Below are 19,857 nucleotides of genomic sequence, written 5' to 3'. Positions count from 1 at the left end.
CGCACCTATTTTAAAAGCCCGTACTGTCACTGCTTTGGATTACAGCCCCAGGACAGCAAGCACGGCTGTGAAGAACTACTTTGGCTTCGTGTTTACAGGAACCGCCCCGCGCAGGTGAAGGGAAGCGAAGCTTCCACCGTCTGCCCCCTGCGCGCCGCCACAGCAGGAGCGGGAGCTGCCGGCGCTGCCCGCACCCTGCACCCGCGGAGCTGCGGGAAGAAACGCGGCCCTCGCCGTGCCCCCCGCTGCCTGCGCCCCTCGGGGCTGCCCCGGCGCGCCCTCCGGCAGAGGCGAGCGCCGCTCCGGTTCTCTGGGGAACTCCCAGGCGTAGCCGCGGCCCCGGAGGTCACGGGCAGGCGGCAGCGGGACAGCTGCGCGCAGAAAATATGCTGTCCAGCCGGGAAGTTTCTGTGCGGCCACGTCCCGGCAGGGACATCCCCAACGGAGCCGCCGGCCTCCGCACCCACAGTCGGGAAGCTCCCGCCCCACTTTACCGGCCCTCTCTGGCTTCCCGGTGGCCCCGCCGCGCCCTCCGGCCCCGCTGGCCCGCGGCCTGCGCGAGGGGGCGCTGCGGCGACGGGCGCGGCCGCTTCCCCGGCGTGGCCGGGCGGGGCTCCAGGGCGGCGGCTGCAGCGCGGAGCGGCGGGGCCGGGCTGGGGTGCGGAGGAGACGGCCTCAGAGGCGACGGCCGCCCAGCAGCGCGTAGCCAGCACCTACCTGTGGCATGGGAGAAGTGAGTATTGTCCGTCCTCCGTCTCGTTTGCGGGGTTTTGCCCGGACTTTGCTTGTAGCTGCCGCTCGCGAGTCCCTCTGCCCCCTCCTCGCCTGGAACAAGGCTGGAACATTGAGCAGAAGTAGGTAGTGTCTGTTGATTCCCGTGTCTTTCCATTGCTTTTCCCCATCACCATGGCATCTGGCTGTTGTTTGTTGTTGTTTTTTTTGTTTGTTTGTTTGTTTGTTTTTCTTTAAAAAAACCACTTGCATTAGCACCTGGAGACCTGTTTCACTGGCAAGTCTCAGATTCTCTTTGTCTCCGGCTTGTTAAATTCTCTCCAGTACAGCCACTGAGGAAAGACAATTCAGCTTACACCAACCTGCATCTGAGGTCCCACTTGGTATCTCTGAGGCAACAAAGAAAACACATTCTTCTTAATTTGCTGTGAAAGATAGCTTGCAGCCATGAAGGTGGAGTGGGGTGAGGTCTAGACAGTGGATTTTCCTCAGTGCTATCACGTCCCCTTGGTTGCTAAGCAGTGGTGACCACAACTGTAGAAAGATGGAAGCACACAAGAGACAGAGCAGCAGGAAAGTGAGGAAGAACAGCATGTTCCCATCTCGGGCAGCCTTGTCTGCCAGCTGTTTGTGTAGAGAAGAAAAACCCAACACCTTAATAGTTCTTATGCACCTTGTTACCTTAACCCTAAACTTTGTGCATCCCATCTTGTACTCTGAGTAGAGCAAAACTATTCTGTTTACCCAAATTGGTTTGTTGTGACTCTTATACAAAAAGTGGTAATACAGAAAAGAGCACTTTGTGCTTCAACCTCAAATAAATCTTGGTAGGAAAATGAATGAGTAACGCTTATACAAATGTACACAGTTGATTTATGAGAAGTCATGCAGTAGGAAGTTTTTACCAAGAAAATGAATTTCGGTATGCTTTCACTCAAGTTAATTCAGATTTTGCAATTTAACTGAAGGACCCCAATCTATACAGGGTTTTTTTTTTGTTGTCGTTGTTATCAAAATGTCTCATTGTTTCTGGAACACATTAAAGAGACTTCTGATTTGAGTGAGATGCAAAAAGCAAAATTAAATAGTGGAAGGGAAAATTTTGTGGATTTTTTTTCCCTAACAGAACTTGTTTTAGAGCAAATATATGTGTGGGAGTTAGCCACAACAACACATACACACTCACTCAGGAAAAAAACAAAACAAAAACCGCAGCACAAAAACAAACAGGAAAAAAACACCAACCAAAAAACTACAACTTTGTGTTTAGTAAGATAAATTACTGTAATGACATCTTTACCATTAGCACCACAGCACTAATTAGGTGTGAATTTTCATATGGCAGTGTGCCGTTTTCACATCAATAGCATGCATTGGAGGAAATGCCTTCTACCTTCTAAGTGGACTGAAGATCTACTTTTTGTTAGAATCTGTTCGGTTGCTGTGTCGTCATTGTTGTTTGCCACACGCAGCTGTTGCAGACAAGCAGGACGAATCCCTCCTATGTTGGCTCTGGCCTGTCTGTGAGATACGCGGCTCCTCGGCAGGTCCTGCTGGAGAAGGGCGTGTTGGGGGGGCAGGCAGGACTTGCTGCTGGGCATCCCCCCTTTGGGGTGGGCACAGGGGCGGCAAGATTTGCCAAGGGCCAGATTTGCCACCCCCTAGTCCAAGGGGTTTCATGTCATCTTCACCCCCACTCCATCCCTACCGCCTGTTGGTGTTAGGGGTGCAAAAGGATAGTTTCATCTAGGCTCTTGGCCTTTTTTCTTCTTTCTTACATATTGTTAAAAACACATGCTTTTTAAATGGTCTTCTGAAGGTGTGTTTTGCTGAAGGTTATACCAGCAGAGATTTGATGAAGATACAGAATTTGCATAAATCTTAGGCATTGATAGATACTTCTATATTATTCCTAAGAGACATAAAAGCAAACATTGCCCATTTTGTATTTAAAATATTATTCTGTGTTTGCAGCTAAAGTTCAATGGAGAGAAACAAAAAGGAGTAAACCAGATTGTTAATTTTAAAATTATACATGTTGAAAGAAATGCAAAGTGCAGATAAATAGTATGAGACATGAACAGATTCCTGGGCTTTCAAATAGTTGTTGTTAATCTAAGGTTTTATTACTGGCAGTACAATATTGATAAGGTTAGCTTTTGTCTTTTCTATTTTGTCTCAAAACGCATTTTGATGCAAGGATGAAGCTTTTAGGTAGTGCTGAAAAGATAAATACTCAATCTTTCTGCACATTAGCGAATCTAATTTATTGTTAATACATACTTGCTACTAATAAGCAGTGATAGGATGTAGGAGATGTTCCATCTTATTCTAGTCCAAGGAAACGTACTAGCCCTGGATCCAATCCTTTAAGTACATGTCCTCATTTCATTTTTGAATAGGGACACTAAGCTGGATGCGTCGTGCAGCGTGTCCTTTGAGACTGCATATGTGCACACAATGCAGAAGACATGGAGGGAAAATTGGTGTAATTTAATCTCCAAAAAGATTTTTCCCTCCTGTTGAAATTAGTTGCAAACTCAGCCCAGGACAAAGATGTATTGATCAATAATAATCACAGATGTCACGCTCCTTAGAGTTGAGTCATTCTCAATGTTAAATGGTTGTGCTGGCTGAAGCACTTGTGTACAAAGCACATTCGTCTGTTACCAGGGAAGATTTCCTATTGTTTTGGTTTTGTCACTGTTAACTATCACAGAATCATAGAATCATTTCAGTTGGAAGAGACCCTCGGGATCATTGAGTCCAACCATAACCTAACTCTGGCACTAAACCATGTCCCTAAGAACCTCATCTAAATGCCTTTTAAACACCTCCAGGGATGGTGACTCCACCACTTCCCTGGGCAGCCTGTTCCAAACTAGCCGATTTACAAATAGAAGATAAATGCTTTCTTATGTTTCTAAATACAGTTTGCATTTTCCCATGCAGTGTAGTAAGTTTGGTATAAATTGGAATATATTTTCACATGTGAGCAGTTAAGTTTAATACAGTTTTTCCATAGTGGTTCTGTCAAGATTGAACTTTACTTTGAAAGTCACACCATGAAATTTTCTTGCCTGGAGTTCAACAAGTTAAGAAAAACAGCAGCAATGCTCCAGCAAGACTCCTTGAAAATATGCACTTTTGTGGCATATTGGTGACAGCTATTAAATGGGAGTCCATACTGCATCTACACATTTAGTCAATCCCCTTGGATTATTATTCTGTTGACAAGGTTATTGATGTAAAGATGTAGTTTATTTTTCTTTTACCTGGAAATGGTATCTTTCTCAGATAATCCGTTTGCAGAATCATTATCCAATGTTACCCTGAACTTTTGGACATTAAATTCTTGTTTAAAATTGCCATATCTTAGACAGAGTGACCTGAGTAGCTGAGAGACACGAAGTGTCCCTGTGTGCCCTTGCAGCATTACCTGTTCCTGCTGAGGGGCCTGAACACACGTTCTCTAGCAGCTGGTGCTGTGCCCAGTGCACTTGCCAGGATGTAGAGATCTGATGCCATTTATGCAGCACCCAAAGCAGTAGCAGGCAGGTTGTCTCTGTTTTGGGTCTGTGTTGTGGCTACTCCTGAGAGACCACCCAGGAACTGCCTGAGTTCCTGGAAAAAGCCAGGCAAACTCTTCGTGTTTGACTTGCTGTTTGGCTTTGTATCTGGACAGCTATGATTTACTGTACAGGTTGTCCTGGTATGAAAATGAGTAGATAATACAGTGAGAAGATATTATGGAGCAAAAATAACCAAATAGCAAACACAATTTTGAAGCCCACGTTGATATTATTTTAAGTTTTATGTAACTTTACAATGCTTTACCTTGCTACAATGTCATTGACAAGGTTTTTTTTTTTTTTTGTGCCTTAAGTATGCAATTTGAAATCCTACTGTGTTCATTAATATGTCTCCAGGTTTCCTTAATGTATAAGGTATATCTTGGGATATTTACAACATCCCTGAGAAGTGCTTTGCCGCAGTGTTTTTACGGTGTATAAATAACTTCTAGATCAGTGGATAGGCTGTTACAGATTGTATAAATGCTGCATTTGCTGCATTTCACTTCATTCTGTTAGTAATTCTTGACTATTTCACACGTCATCTTTCTTACCTTAGCCACTTCTGTCTCTCCAGCCTTCCCTTCTGACTTACTCTCATGCTGCTGCGTCCAGCACTGATGGTTGCCCTCCCAGGTTGGACAGCATTGTGCAGCTCTCATGCAGGCCTTGTAGCTGCACGTGTAGAGGAAATGTTTGATATTTGATCAGATAGCAGCCAGGAAGGAGCTTTTTGTTTTTAGTACATAAATGCTTAATGAATGTGTGTATGCTTATTGGCCATCTGGCTTGATCAACTAGCACGCAAATACTTCGTAATAGTGAGAATGTGCCTTCTGAGCAGCTGGCTAGCCAGTGGGGAAATGATTGCTGAATCCATCAGAGGCTGCTTTGGTACCTACTGCCTGGGAGCTGCACGTTTCCCCAGCCTTGAGACTGTGGTTGGCCACCTCAGGTTTAGCACACTCAGAGGGATCTCATCCAGGAGTAGAGCTACTTATTGGGCAGGAGACACCAGTTTTTGCAGTGTAATCTGTTTTTTATTCCCTCCTATCCCAGTAAAAATACGGTTCCTTTTTTTATTACACTACTTCTGTCTTGGGACTCCAGCTTTTGTGTAGAGCAGTGGTGGTGATGGGTTGTGTTGAACTTCTGTTGATCTCATGGTCTGTCTTAGAGGATATCCAATAGTGTCTTGCTTGACCTCTACCTGCAGTCAGTCCTCTCACTGCTGGATTCAAAATTCTTGATCAACACAGCCTGTGTTTCCTCTGTAGCCTGTGCATGAGATTTCAAAGGACATAACTGCATGACATAGTGGACTGTTGTGTTAGATAATTTTGAGCCCTATATTTTATACTACATGTATTATGAAAAATATGTTAATTATATTTGGATTCAATAATAGATCCTAATTCTTGGAAGCTTATTTTTCTGTTTGCAGGCTAACTGATATATTTTTAAGAAGGATTTATTATATTTTTCCATGTTAAAAAGAGGATGTGTCTCTTTTTAATAAAAGAGATTTCCACTTACTCTCAAGTTATTCACTTTATTAATAACATGACCCCCGGTTTAAATGGGAAAAGATATTTCAGAATTAGTGACACCTTGAAGGACTTCTAGAGAACGTATACGTAAGTGCAAACAATGAGAATTGTTATGGTTTTTACCTTTATAATCTTAAACACTTAAATATATTGTGTGTCCTTCTGGTGATTTATCAATTTGCCCTTCTTTTTTGTAAAACAAAGACTGTCACAGAGAAGACATGATTTAAAGCTTCCAAGGTGTAGATACTTGTGGTTAATACTCAATGATATTTCAGATACAATACTTAATGATGTTTTGTAGCAGTTTCTGTGGCTTAAAGAGATATTATTTTGTTAATTAGATTTCATAAATTGAATGAAAGGAGAGTCTATTTGTCTGGAGCATCAAATAGCCATGAGCACTTATTTTGTCTTCCTTTCCTTCACTCTCCTTCCGTCTCCCAGTCCCTAGAGGCATATTTTATTTTCATCTTCCTGCATCTTTGTTCTTTCACTGAATCCAAGCGAAGTTCTTTCCGTTGGTGTAGTGCTGACGTAATACCTCATGGATGGTGAAAAGGAATAAAACAGTGATTTCCAGAGGCTTTGTTGCACTAAGTAAACAGAGGTTGGATTTGTGATGATCTACACTTGTGATCAAAAGTATCTGCATTTATTTAATTTCTAAATAATTACAGTGGTTTTCTGTTTAGGGATAAGACACATTCTGTTCTCATGAAGTATATGCATGGATATATCTGAGATGATAATTTAGGGAAGCCCAGAAGCTTGAAATGGACTTTGGTGAGGCACTATGAAGAGTTTCTCTTGTTTCCTTGTTTGCTTGTTGTTTTTTTTTTTCCATGGGTGGGGATTAGTTAATGAATTTATTTATTTAGAGCATCACGGGAGTGATGAATGTTAGTTTTGGGTTTTTTTGGAAAAGTGGTTGACAGTGTGGTAACCAAATCACAGAGACAGAAGAAACAGAAGGCAAACAGCATCAAGCATTTTAAGCCTCAGAACAGCAACTCCCATTCTTTTAACCAAATGCCATCATTTCTGTGGTCAAGCACTGGTGGATTCTATGTTTGAGAGCAGTACTGATATCTCTTTCTTAAGCTTTATATTGCTAAAACATTTATTAAAAGCTCCAGAAGTGGGAAAAGGGTGTCTGACAAGGACAGTAGTTGCTACTCCATTTGTATTTGTTGTTTTCAAGGATTCTAGTCCAGCTGAAATGGAAATAATAAATAATGATGATCTTTAAGTTTTTCTGTTTAGAATCTACCCCTGGTAATCATATTGAGGACAATGTTCCTCCCATCTTTGAATGAGTATGTCAATGGCAGTGGGTTGGTGCTTTGTAAGTAATTTAAGAAATGGTCATGTGTTACTGACAAAAGAGGGAGACCCAAACCCCACTGTGTTTTTCATGGTTTTGCATTACAGGGATGTGAGCTCATAGGAATCTTTCAGAAGGAGATGGCTGTTTAATTTGGGGGACTGAGGAGTGCTCTGGTGACTGATTTTTCTAAAAGTGTTATTGTTTTAGTGCCATTTCTGGTTTCTTATGCAGTATGAATTTTCTGGTTCTTTTCCAAAAATTGTAACATTCTGTTTATACTGTTTTTTTACTAATTTCTAATGTTAGAAAGCTGTGTGTGAATTTGAAGAAAATCAGAAATTTCTTTTTTTTCTTAAGGTTGTAAAGCTGTTTTTTAGCCAAGCTATAAAATACACAGATAAAAAGAAAGATGTACGCTTCTACCTTGTCTGGAGTTTTAAGAGATGCAAGGAAGCGAGGGGGAAGGATTGCAGGCACAGAGTAATAGGCTGTTCCCGTCTCCTGATGAATACTTGATTAAATTATTTATTGCTATTGTATGACTAGGAAGGAAGGAACATGGAAGGTTTTGAAGCTGAGAGTCGTTCCACAGTGCTGATTAAGTACAGTGGCTCTGGTAGTGTGGTCTGAAACAGCTGCTTTTTTGGACAGCGGAGTCTGAAAAAGAAACAGTGGTGAAATAAGTTAAAAAAAGGAAATTTTTTTTTTTTTAGACTAAATGCTGCATTTTTATATAGTGCTTTTAAAATGTTTTCTGTGAATGTCTTGCAATTCTGTTTAAATTATGATGTAGTTGTGCAATATAATCACTGTCTTCTGCAGCAAGGTAGCACTTTGGGGCAAAGACTCCCTTGTTTCTAGGGAACAATGTATGATACTGCATGCATATTAAGAAACATTGTGTGCCTACATCAAGGAACAATAGATTAGTCCATGTACCAAATTACGTTTTCTTGCGTTTTTTTGGGTGGTGTTTGTTGTTGTTGTTCATTCACTTTTACGTGGCTATCTAAAAATATGTATTCAAGCCACTGGGGCAACAGAGATGTGGGGTTGAGTTTTGACACTTCCCATTCTGAATTTAACACTGTTTATTTTCTTCAGCATATAGAAGTTATGAATGTGCATATAAATTGAGCAATGTTAGTGAATGCAGGAGGCTTTAGCCAAAAATTGAATACTTCAGTGTCAGGATGCATGATGGCAAATGCTATGTTGCTGAACCTTCTGAAGTGTGTGTTTAAAATCTTCACATGTGCATGAGATCTTAAAATCTGTTTATAATACAAGTATTTAATTTGAAGAATGTTTTTGAAAAAAAAAAAAAGCATATTATGATGGTTTCTAATAGTTTTCTTTAAATTTCATGTTTAAATCCTTCTAAGAGTTTTTGTGTATATACAGTTTACCTGCTGCTCTCCCAGCTTTGATGTGGGGGTTGGGGATGAGGCATGGCCTCTGAAGCCCTTCTCATTCCTTCAAATGTTGCAAAAAAAAGCCCTGCAATTGCTTGTTTTGCTCCGCATTTACTCCAGATTTTATAGTGAGACCCTTTCATTCAACTGTGTATTTGTCTTAGGGTATTCCAGAGCCTTCCTTAAAATGACAAAAATGCATGAAAAATAAATTTGATCCAGTATTACAAAATGAGCTATCTGTCACCTTACCAGTAATCCTTTACTTGGAGTATCATTTTATGTTCCTCTGAATCATCATTTCTTTAAAGGGGTGTTATTATACAGCCTTCTTTTTCAGCTGCAAATCTGAGTTGGAAGAATTGAGGGACTGTTTGTCCCCCCATATGTGCTTATGACTATGTTCAGTTGCCATTGCTATAGGTCTGTTTTCAAAGATCTGCCTGTAGGTTGCCCATATTAATCTACTGCTTTGTGCTGCAGAGTAAATGATTCACAGATGTTATTTCCGGATGTGTTCCTAATGGCTCTAGATTTGAGAATGAACAAACACTGATAGCTATCATAGAAATCAATTTGGATATTTTTTTCGCTGATCACACCGTGTTAATAAAAGTGGGGCTCTCTGAAGTGCTTTACGTGTGTGGTGATCAGAAGGGTATTTACCTCTCTGTGTTGGAGGCAGGGCCAGCCAGGCCTGGCAGCGCAGGCAGGCAGGGACATCTCTCACTGCATCCAGCCTGAGTTTTGAACGTGCCAGGTGTCTGGGCACGCTTGTTCCGAAGGTTTGTGGATCTCACTGGGTTGAAGGCAGGGGAAGTGGGTGATTCCGAGCCAGTAGATGGTTCTATAACTTCTGAAGAGCCCTTATTGGCAGACATGTTTCTCTGTTTTTTTTCTTCTACCAGGTGGCACACCCTGATAATACAGTGTGAACTTGATTGATTTATTTATTTTAAATCATGCAGGTGGTACAATAATTGCGAACACTTGGAATATTTCAGAATTTATCAAGGCTAGGTCAATAAAACTATCAACTTTGTCTGCTTCATCTTAATCATTGCATTTTTGAGCATATTTGGGAAAATACGGTATCTCTTGTAATAGTATGAGGTAAAAAAAATATATATATATATTTGAATTATTTTATGTTGTCAGTGACCAGAAAAGTGCATTGCACCAGAGCACTAAATTTACTTTGTCTACAGATTATCAAGAAATAGATCATAGAAGTGGATCCTTTTCTCACTGGTCCTCAATAGTCTTTTAGTTGCTGAACATTGTTTCTCATTGCACATAGCAGTGACTTCCTTTAAACTGGAGTCTGATTCAGGTAGATTGGTTGCAGAACGTATTTCCCTAGTTTGATTCGAATATTATCAATAGTAATGCTTCATTAATAACTTAATATTTCAATATTTTTTAACAGTCCAGGATAGCGCTTTGCTGCTACTTCTTATTCATATTTCAGCTGACAATTGATATCAGCAAGTGCAACATTGATTTTGAAACTCTGCATTTAAATGTGGAGGGCAAAACATTTCCAGTGGAAAGAAAATGTTTATGAAACTAAATTACTGCTTCAGATTTGAATTTCCTTTTTCATTCAGCAAATTTTGTTTTCTTATAGAGGATACTGTCATATCTGTTTACTTGTTCATCATTTCTAATGTAGGTGTTAGGGTACTATTAACTTTGAGGTTTGGGTTTAGAATAATTTACTAATTTGGTTACTTTTTTGTTGTCCATAATTGTTGTTTACAAAATCTGGAACAGCTGTCCATTAGAGTCTTCAGTGGTGTGGGTTTTGTATGGTTTTGTGCAAGTGGAGAAAGGTTTCCTGATGTATTCTTGCCAACTGACTTTACTGTCAGATGAATTTTAATGCAGTCCTGTCTCACAATAAAAAGCCAAGAAGAACAAGGGATGAGGGAGGACAAATATTAATATTTTAGGAAATATAAAGACTTCAGGATTCAAGCCCCAGAGAAAATTACTGCCAAAGCTGCCTTGAAGTTCCATTCTTCTGGCTTGTGATCACATGAATGTCTGAAAATGACTGATAAAGACTAAGTGAATTAACATTGTGTACAGAAAATACTCAGTGGTCATAGGGAAAAAAATATTTTAAAAAGAATTACATCCCTGAACAAAACTGAGCCAAACAGCTGAAGTTTAACAAATGTAGGGCTTATTTGATTATGAAAGAGACCTGTGGTTATCATCCTGTTCTCACCATGATATTTTCTAACACTTCAAATTCAAGAAATCTGTTCTCCCAGTTTCTTTCATGATCTTTTTTCCTTTTGTCATTTGTGGTAAAAAGCAATTTTGCAGTGAAATAGGTCTGACAGTAAGTGTAGGAAAACCAAAGGAAATGCCTCCTAGCTCTTTACTTAAAAATAATGACAACGAAGGTGCCTGCGTTTCTTTTTTGTGTGTGTTAAATTTGGCATAAGGAAAAAGGCCATCAATGCTTCCTCTCATTATGTGATGTTCACTAACTGCTGTGCTGTTTGTAATTTGTTACCACGTTCTCCATGTTTCTACATTGCTGTTTAGCTACCATGTGTATGTTTCCTGTGTGTATTTTCTGCCTCAGACAAAGGAGTTTCCTTGTATCTCTAACACGTTGTCATTTGTATGTACTCTCCTGGCACCTTTGCTGGATGGACATTCCCAGGGATATTCTGCAGCTACAGTGTCAAAGAGAAGGCAGGATCTTACATTAGTGTTTGTATTTATAAAAAGTAGTGCATTTTGTAAAGTCACAGAAATGTAGACAAATGTTCGTAATCTTTAATATTACGGTGCTTTATTAACTGAATTGGTTAGGACATTATGCAGATGACAGGATTCATTCCCTTGTGTTTACTATATTTTTGTCTGTAGATCATATTGCTTTTTGACAGTAAGGCTGGAGTTGAAAGTAACTGATGTTTGGTTTTTTAATATGTATACCATCAGTAATAGTAAAATGCTGTGGAGAGTGGACAAAATAATCTAAATCTTAAAGTATGGTAGTATTTTCTTGCTGATGGTTCATTAAAAAGTGGCATTAAAAACAGCATTTGTTCTGCAGGGCTTGGTTTGTGTTGGTTTGTTTTGTTTTTTGTTTATTTTGTTGTTGTTGTTTTAGGTTCAAATATTTATAAAGTAAAGCTTTCTATATATGGGCTGGATGCAATATGAGCAGTGGTGTTAGTGTCCAAAAAGTCTCATTCCTGTGGGCAGAACTGTCAGCTGCAAGTGGGTTAGCAAGGCTTTGCTGTGAGAATGAAGTTTCTCTTACATATCTACCTTGGTCTTTATCTCCTGTGATTTCCCATCCTGGTGTCAAGTATCGTCGCATAATTTCTCTTTCCTTCTCATGATCTCGTGTTCTTTGGGAAGCAGATAGTGAACTTTGCCAATGTGGATGACAGCAGCAACACAGCACTGCATTTTAGGCTGTTGAACTGAAAGGAAAAATTGATATTGAACTCTCATCTCAATTTTACAGGCTTATTCTGCTTCTGTGGCTTTTTAATGGATGTCATGAGTAAACTTTTTTTTTTTTTCCTGATACATGTAAAAATTCAATAATAGACTGGAGGTGCTAAATCCTTTTTGAACCTGACAGATGACCCTTTTCAAGTAGAACATCCTGCCATACATCTCTGCAGTGACGTACACTGATGCAGTTTTCCATTTTCAGTGTGTTTGCGTAAACACATAGATTGGATTTGGGAATTTTGCCTCCATATCATTCTAACCCAAGCCAGGTTTTGCTGATCACCCCGAGCCTGTATCCATTTGCAGAAGAGCAGCTGAGCCTCACTAGGAAATTAGACAGGCACAAAATGTAGACTCAGATTACACTAATGAGCCCATTAAGTGAGGTATAGGGAGCCTGTCTGACCAGAATGAGGAACTGGAAGGGCTCTGGCTGTGTTCCTTGCTTTGTGTCTTCTACATTATGTAGCCAGTTTTCACCTTCTCTGTGTTTTCTTGGCAGGGGGGGAGGTAGTTGCTTCCCCCCCCTGCCCCTTTGTCTCCTGTGTTCTCTTATTTGCAAAAAGAAAAAAATACCTTTTCCAACATTTGAGGGAGAAAACCTGACCCAATAGGTGTTTGCACACTAAAAGACTCGTAACAAAACACATTTGCTTTCTCAAATCTTTCAAATGATATCTCTGTTTGGTTCTGCTCTCTGATAATTTTAAATAACTCCTTCATTTACTACATGGAAAATCAAAGCACAACCAAATTACTGAGTTTTAAAATAATCATTAGGAACACCTAATAAAAATCCCATCGTGTGTATTATGTCAGAACAATGTTATCCATAGTAGCAAGTAACTCAAAGATTGCTTCGAAATTTTAGCAGTTTTCAGTTAATGGGAAAGCGTGTTTTGTATTATAGGTAGATATGTGCTTTGCTGCTATGGCCTAAAGGAAACAAAGTTTTGAGATTTCTGATAGAAGCATTGTCCATGTACATTTTAAGAATTTGAGAGCATTATTTTTTACCTTTTCAAATCTAGTGAAGCATAGGTTTGGGTTCTGTAGTATGTTACTAACTTGGGTCTTGTTAGTTTTTGCTACATTTTTCTCTGCCTTTTTAAAAATTTTATTATTATTCAAGAGAACTTTCCTAATATAAAAAAAGTCTTCCATTTTTTTAAATGATGATTTGTGGTAGCTTAAAGATCTCAATCCCTTTCAGTTCCTAATTCATCTTCATTGTTCAGGAGGGAAGCTTTCAGCTGCAGTTCTTTTGGGAGCTGTGCTGGTTTGACATCATTTATCGCTGTTGCTTTGCAGTGCTGACTTATGTTAGTGATGTTAGTTTTGAGCTGGAGTTTGGACTATCTGATTTCCAAAGGTGCCTCCCAAACCATCTTTTTCTCTGATTTCTGTAATCTTATTTTACATAACTGAGTATAAATACCAACAATTTTATCAGAAATGGACCTTTTTTTTTTTTTTTTCCTTTTAAATCAGTACCTGCAATTGCAATAAACTGAATCTTCTGCTTTAGACATGGCATACATGTTCCCTGTGTGGAAAAGCCAAATTCAGTCTTTTCTGACTTTCATGAAATTGATTGTAATTCACAGTAATACTTTCTGCATTAATGAAAGTTTAATTGATGTAAAGATGGTGTTGGTACAGTCAGTCAGAGGGATCCTAATACATTAACTTTAAACTGATAGAGGTAAGGCACTCAAGAAAATTGTATTTTAAAATCAATTTTACAGTAAATTTATCAGAATTATTAAAACAAAACTTTGAACCATGTAACAATCTAAAGTCTAAAAAAATTGTAGCAAGTGCTACACCACCATTTGTTGGAATAAATCACTTGGAGATGTTTCTGCAATGTCTGAGTATCATGTACAAACTTTGAGTAATTTACATGGAGCATTCCGATGTACGTGGATTAATAGATGACTTCTCAATTCCATGCTTATAAGAGCCAAACTAATGAAAAATCCCATGTACACGGATGTGTGCAGTTTCTTTGCTGTACATAGTTCTTAGGTACTTTGTAATATTGTGTGGATATAATTTATTTATTACTGTATCAATAATTCATTAATACTAAATTGTGAGGTCTGAACAAATTGTGGAGCAGTTCTGATTTGCTGCTGAGGCAGTCTCTCTGGATAGTAAATAACCTTTGAGAGGATGTATATTGATGGATCAGCTATGGATTCACTGTGAAAATTCCAGCACCTAGCTATAAAAAGGTGAAAGAAACTCTCAGTTTCTCTCCTTCTTCCCAGCCCTAAGTCTTTTAACCCACAGTGAAAACATCTTTAAAGGGAAGATATCTATTTACGAGAGAGAACTGAAAGTGTTGTTGGGTTGTCTAATTTTCTATCAAAAGTTTGGTGTAAGTTATTTCTGTATAGTAAATGTCTTGTGTCTTTTGCCTGATTCCAAAAATTATCTTCCTTCCTGAAAACTAATACATTTCACAAAGTCCAAAGAGCTGCCTTTAGTGACTACTGACAGCAGTTCTGTTGGACATGAGGGTTCCCTCAGTTGCCAGTGCAGAGGCTCAACCATATGCCTTGAAGAATTCGTTCTCAAATAGCACCCTTATTGGAATAACTAATTTATTGGAGGCATTTTGCTTTGATTTGGTATGTGCAGCTCCTCCTGTGTAATGACTTTTTATTTAACAATTGGTAAGAAAGGACAATCAGTACATTCAGGTTGTCTTCCAGGGTCACAGGCAGAGCTCTGTAGATATTAGTATGATGACAATTCACTGCTAACAATGTGAGGAACATGGTCAGATCTGTGGACCCCAATAAAATTTTGATTATTCATGGAAAAATACATTTAATCGTAAAAAGAAATGGCCATTAGCAGTACCACTGTATAACAAAGAAAATAAAATCAACAAAATAGGTTATTGAAAACTCATACTATGTTTGATGTAATGATCTTGCCAGGCTTTCGTTAGGCTACTGTATCATATGGATTAACTTACAATGCCTTTTTTTTAAGGATTGAGTGCAGGTAGCTGAGACAGGCTCATCTTCTTCCATTTGCTGCAACATGTTTGCTGACATGGTGCGCACTATGACCTAACTCATCCTCCTCTATTTACTTAATGTTGAGTTCTTCTCTCTCAGGAAGACTCATTTAGAAGGTCAAGTCATTTAAAATTTCAGGTAGATCATGTATTTGGTTTCGACAGATAATTAGTTCCTAGCTTGCTTGCGTTATATAGATACGAAGTTCTAGCTGCTGGAGGCAAAAAATTCTCTGCTGCTGTCTCTGCAGAAAAGCAGAATATGGGTAATTTAAGGCAGTGACTTGTGTCAGGGGAAATAATATCCCTAAGTGGGAAGTCATAAACTTCATATGTAGTAATAATTGTTTGGCTTCAGAGATCATCAGATTTGTTGTTTCAAATACTGCTGCATTTTACTATGACACCAGAAAATTCCTTCCTGTAAGAACATATAGAAATTTCTATATACAAGATATACAAGAAGAAATGTATGTTCCATTTGTCTAAGCTGTTTAAAAGAATTGAATGGCCATTGTTTGTAGATACACATCCACAAAATTAAAGCTTTTGGTGAAGTGGAAATATTTCAGAACATCTTCGGTTTGACTGGCTTGTTGTCTTTGGTTGCAGTGTAACCCTGCTGTTCTCCAGGTAGCTTTGTGCAGGTTGCTCATGTACTGTAAGGTTAACTGGTGCCCGGGGATTCCTGATGCTCAGCTTTTTTCAGGTTTTGGGAAATGCCTCTGACTTATCCATTAATGTTTCAGTCTTAAACAGTGTGTTTTCACTTCATTGCTAGGTAGGTAGTCATGCTGGTTCTGTGTTTGGGTGAGTTTTGTTTGTTTTTTCCTTTGATTTTCATATTATGGAACAGTAGTGAAAAAGATCTCTGGCAACACCACAGTTTACACACAACCTTAAAACTATGTTGGATTTTGAACTCAACATGAAGATATTTAACGTAGAGAAGTATCATGGCTGTGGTTTTGCAATGAGGCTTCTCTCGACAGAATGTAGATGTTAGTCCAAACGTTACGTATCTTGTTGCCGTGTCCATTGTATTTTGCAGGAAGTTTGCATTTTATGCATGGAAAAATGTCTCTGCTTTTCATTTAACATGTCCTTCTCTAAGTACATCACTTAATATGTTAAAATATATTATCCTAGTTTATATGGAACTGTAATACAAAGCAAACTCACTTCTTAAAAGTTATCATTCTCCCATTAGTTTACAAAAGAAGTTCCTTATTGTCTCCAAGTTTATAATTTGCAAATGTATTTTCTTTGTAAATGTTCACTCTTGATGACAAAGACTGTTTGGAAGACCTTAACCACTTTAAACATTGAGGTTTATTTTAATCTTCTTCATATGTTAATGGAAGTTGTGCATGGCTTTGGGTAAAATGAATTTAACATTAGTCATGTAACATAATGCCATACACAATTAGGCTTATTCTTCTGCTGTGCGAGAAAGCAAAGTAGCTGAGCACCTTCCAATAAATGGTCCATTGTGAAAAGAGGATCTGCATAATCAGTTTTAGATATTATGTTAAAAGCTTCGGTTCTCATATATATGCTAAATCAAATAAGAATTATTGACTTAAGAACTTGGACCAAATTCTGGGTCTTAGGTTGTAATGTAGCATTTGGCAGATAATAAATGAACTTGTGAACTTGAAAGAAATATTTTTCGCATTTCTAATAGTGCAATTTCTGGATTTCTTTGTACTTGTATGTGAATATTAATTTCTCATTCTGTGCATCAGAGTCCTGCTAAGGACCACACAGCTTTGTTAGAATAGCATATGGGGGGGGGGGGGGGTGGAACTGAAGTGAGCACAAGTGCTGGTGATGATGCCATGACTGCTACCTGTAAGAATTCCGTGAGTATCTGGATTTTGTGTAGGCAGAATATTTTAAATCAGTACTTCTGCCTATTGTGGCAATTCTTTTATTCACAATTTTCTTTCAAGGAAATGTGCTTTTCTTTTTCAGCTGGCATTCATTCGGTGCAGGTGAAATCTGAGCCAGAGAGCTTCTGAAAACTTAATCTAGAAGTGTTATTGGCTTTTGGAATCACTGCAGCAGATCTGTAATGCAAGAGAAATCTAACTCTGAAAAGTAGCTTGCAGTGTTGTCATTGACATTCTTTTTTTTTCCTGCACCTTTGAGGTCTTATTCTGTGAGACCAGAGTAAGTAGTTCTAAAAAAATATTTTTAATATTTTTTTTTTCTAACATTCATATCCCCTCATTTAAATTTGAATGCTTAGGGAAACAGACAGCCACCTGGAGAACTGTTTTAAATTTCCTTTTAAACATCCTACTAAGCCTGCCTTTTCTAAAACTTTATTTTCTCTGTTGTACAAAGATAAAAATTCTTTTTCGCTGTGTTTTCACTAACTTGCTGCAAAAGTATACAGGATTTAAATGATACAAGATCAAGTCTGTACAATTTCTAGATAGGATATATTTTGGATTATCATTTGAAGAATCTGGCAGTTACATCCTAAAGAGTTCCTATAGCTAAAGCCAGTTTAAGTGGTTTATTCAGTTTTGTAACTGAAAACAATTATTGGGTAATAAGTACTCCTTGTGAAGAAAATCCATTTATCCGGTATGATAGTTGTTTTTCCTTCATGCTCTTTTCTCTAATGAATACAAGGAAACTATGTTACACTGTGCAAGCACCATGGTTATTTGAAAATACATATACGGAGAATTGCTTCATAGCTTCATCTCTAAGCAGCTACAGTGTAGTGTGATATGCATGGAGATATTTAGTTTTTCTATTTATCTTTTAAGCATCAGAACAAGGAGTTAGATGCATGCTCATTTAAATCCATAGACAGTATTTAAAAGCTTTGGCAGTTGTCTTTGCTATGGATTTACAGAGAAAAATTATCTGAAATTGTAAAGGTTACAATGTAAATAACTTGATGTCATCTTCATTAGTGTCATAAAACAGAAGTGTTTTGGAGCAAAGGTCACTCAACATACATTATCAGTGCTCTGTGTTGGAAACTACATAAAGTCTTATTTTACCATAAGCTGGTATAATGACACAAAAATATGGCAGCAAATTGAAGAAGGAATCTGGAGAACTGAGGAGAAAAAAATGCAACATATTGATAATGAAACCTCGCAAGACTGAACACCAGGATTTACAAAAGTAAATCTGTCCCATGAAATAACATAAACAGAAAAAATGTGAAAATAAGTTTCAATGAGTGGTATAATTTATTTGACTTAAAGAAAAGGTTCACTGAACTCATATCACCAGGTGAAAATGTAGAAGATGAGAATTTTTACTGTCAGTACATGAAAGTAGGAAGCACTGGTGGCTAACGGGCTACGGAAGTGAAGAACAGCCTTAGTGTAGGAGCAAATCTGATATAAACTTGATTTTAGATTGTAAAAGGAATTAATGGTTTGAGGAAGATTTAAGTTAGGATTATTATCCAGGGACTTGGCTACGTGACTTATTTGGACCTAACTAGAAGCAGGGTCTTTAGATTTTGAGAAGTATTTCTGTGGTATGAAAAAATGTCATGGTAGTCACTCAGATAAATGACAGAAATATCATACGTGCTAGAATAAAAATATGTGCATCTCACATTTCTGACAATGTGAATCCTGGTTTTCAATGGTTTTCATTGTGTTGCCAACAGAGAAAAAACTTTCACAGTTTTGTATTTGCTATGTGTTGGATCTATTCCAGATTTTCTGTTTGATACACCAGTGATTGGATTGCTTGTTTGTGAGGACTGAATTTCATGGATCTACACTTGATTGAATACATTTTCTGACATAAAGGAAAGAGGCAGATCAGTTTGCCTAAGTGGTTGCAGAGTCTAAAAATGGACTTATGTTAGAATGCTTTTTTAAGATTGGCTGTATCGTTCTCTACCTTTTAAGCATTTTTCTTTCCTGCAATATTAGTATTTTCCAGGCATCTTCTGTGTATTACAATACATTCACACCTTGAAATCAGAGGTTATTGAATTGAAAATAGCTTGTTTGGAACAACTTTGGAAGAGGCACAGGTCATGTAAAGTGAGTTGCATATAAGAAGCTGAATCCCTTGAACTGAACAGATATTCAGTCTTGTCTTCTATAAGCATTTGTCTTAGTCTTTAAAATTATTTTCATGAACAAGCTATAGAGAAAAAAGAAACAACTGATAAATGAAGGACACGGCAAAATCTTTTGTTCAAAGTAAGTCCCATGTAGTCCTGTTGTATTTCCACAGTCTTGCACTGAGAAGTATCGGGGTGAAATGTACTATAGGTTTAATTTATTCAGTCTCAGAATAATTCAGAAATGTTTTAGTTCTCATTGATGTTTAATATTATAAGTGGACACAGAGTGTATGTACTGTTAGCATCTAGACAGGAAATTGTTTGAGAGAAGGAAGAATACTGGATTGTTAATTGTTGATGAGAGCAGATGCTTTCTAGATTAAGATTTGCCTAAGAATTTTCTGGATTTGTGTGTTGTCCTGCTTTGTGTTTTGCAAACAATCACAGAACAGTAATATTTAAGTAGCAGGGATAAAAACAGCTTATTTTCTGTAGAAACTGTAGCAGTTTTAAGGCTGCATCATTGAATAATGACAATGTAGTAGTTAATAATGTAAGTCTTAATTTAGCTAGTGAAATTCAATATCCCTGAAAAATGCCGTATTATATTATATACACACATGCACAAAAAAGAGGATAGCAAAGAAAATATGTGTAGGTTTG

The 19,857-nt window shown here is 38.1% G+C and overlaps 1 protein-coding gene across 1 annotated transcript in view; it reads left to right on the top strand.

Annotated features, from left to right (window-relative positions):
- Positions 1-630: 630 nt before the first annotated feature.
- LOC136102917 (sodium channel protein type 3 subunit alpha-like) overlaps positions 631-19,857 on the top strand; it is a 69,398-nt gene continuing 50,171 nt past the window's right edge. Inside the window, exon 1 of the mRNA XM_065840426.2 lies at positions 631-733. The gene's annotated coding sequence lies outside the window, so the exon portion shown is untranslated. The remainder of the gene's footprint in view (positions 734-19,857) is intronic.

The sequence above is a fragment of the Patagioenas fasciata genome, chromosome 7, assembly GCF_037038585.1.
Source record: "Patagioenas fasciata isolate bPatFas1 chromosome 7, bPatFas1.hap1, whole genome shotgun sequence".
Taxonomy (NCBI): Eukaryota; Metazoa; Chordata; class Aves; order Columbiformes; family Columbidae; genus Patagioenas; species Patagioenas fasciata.
This window is presented reverse-complemented; position numbering and strand designations above follow the sequence as displayed.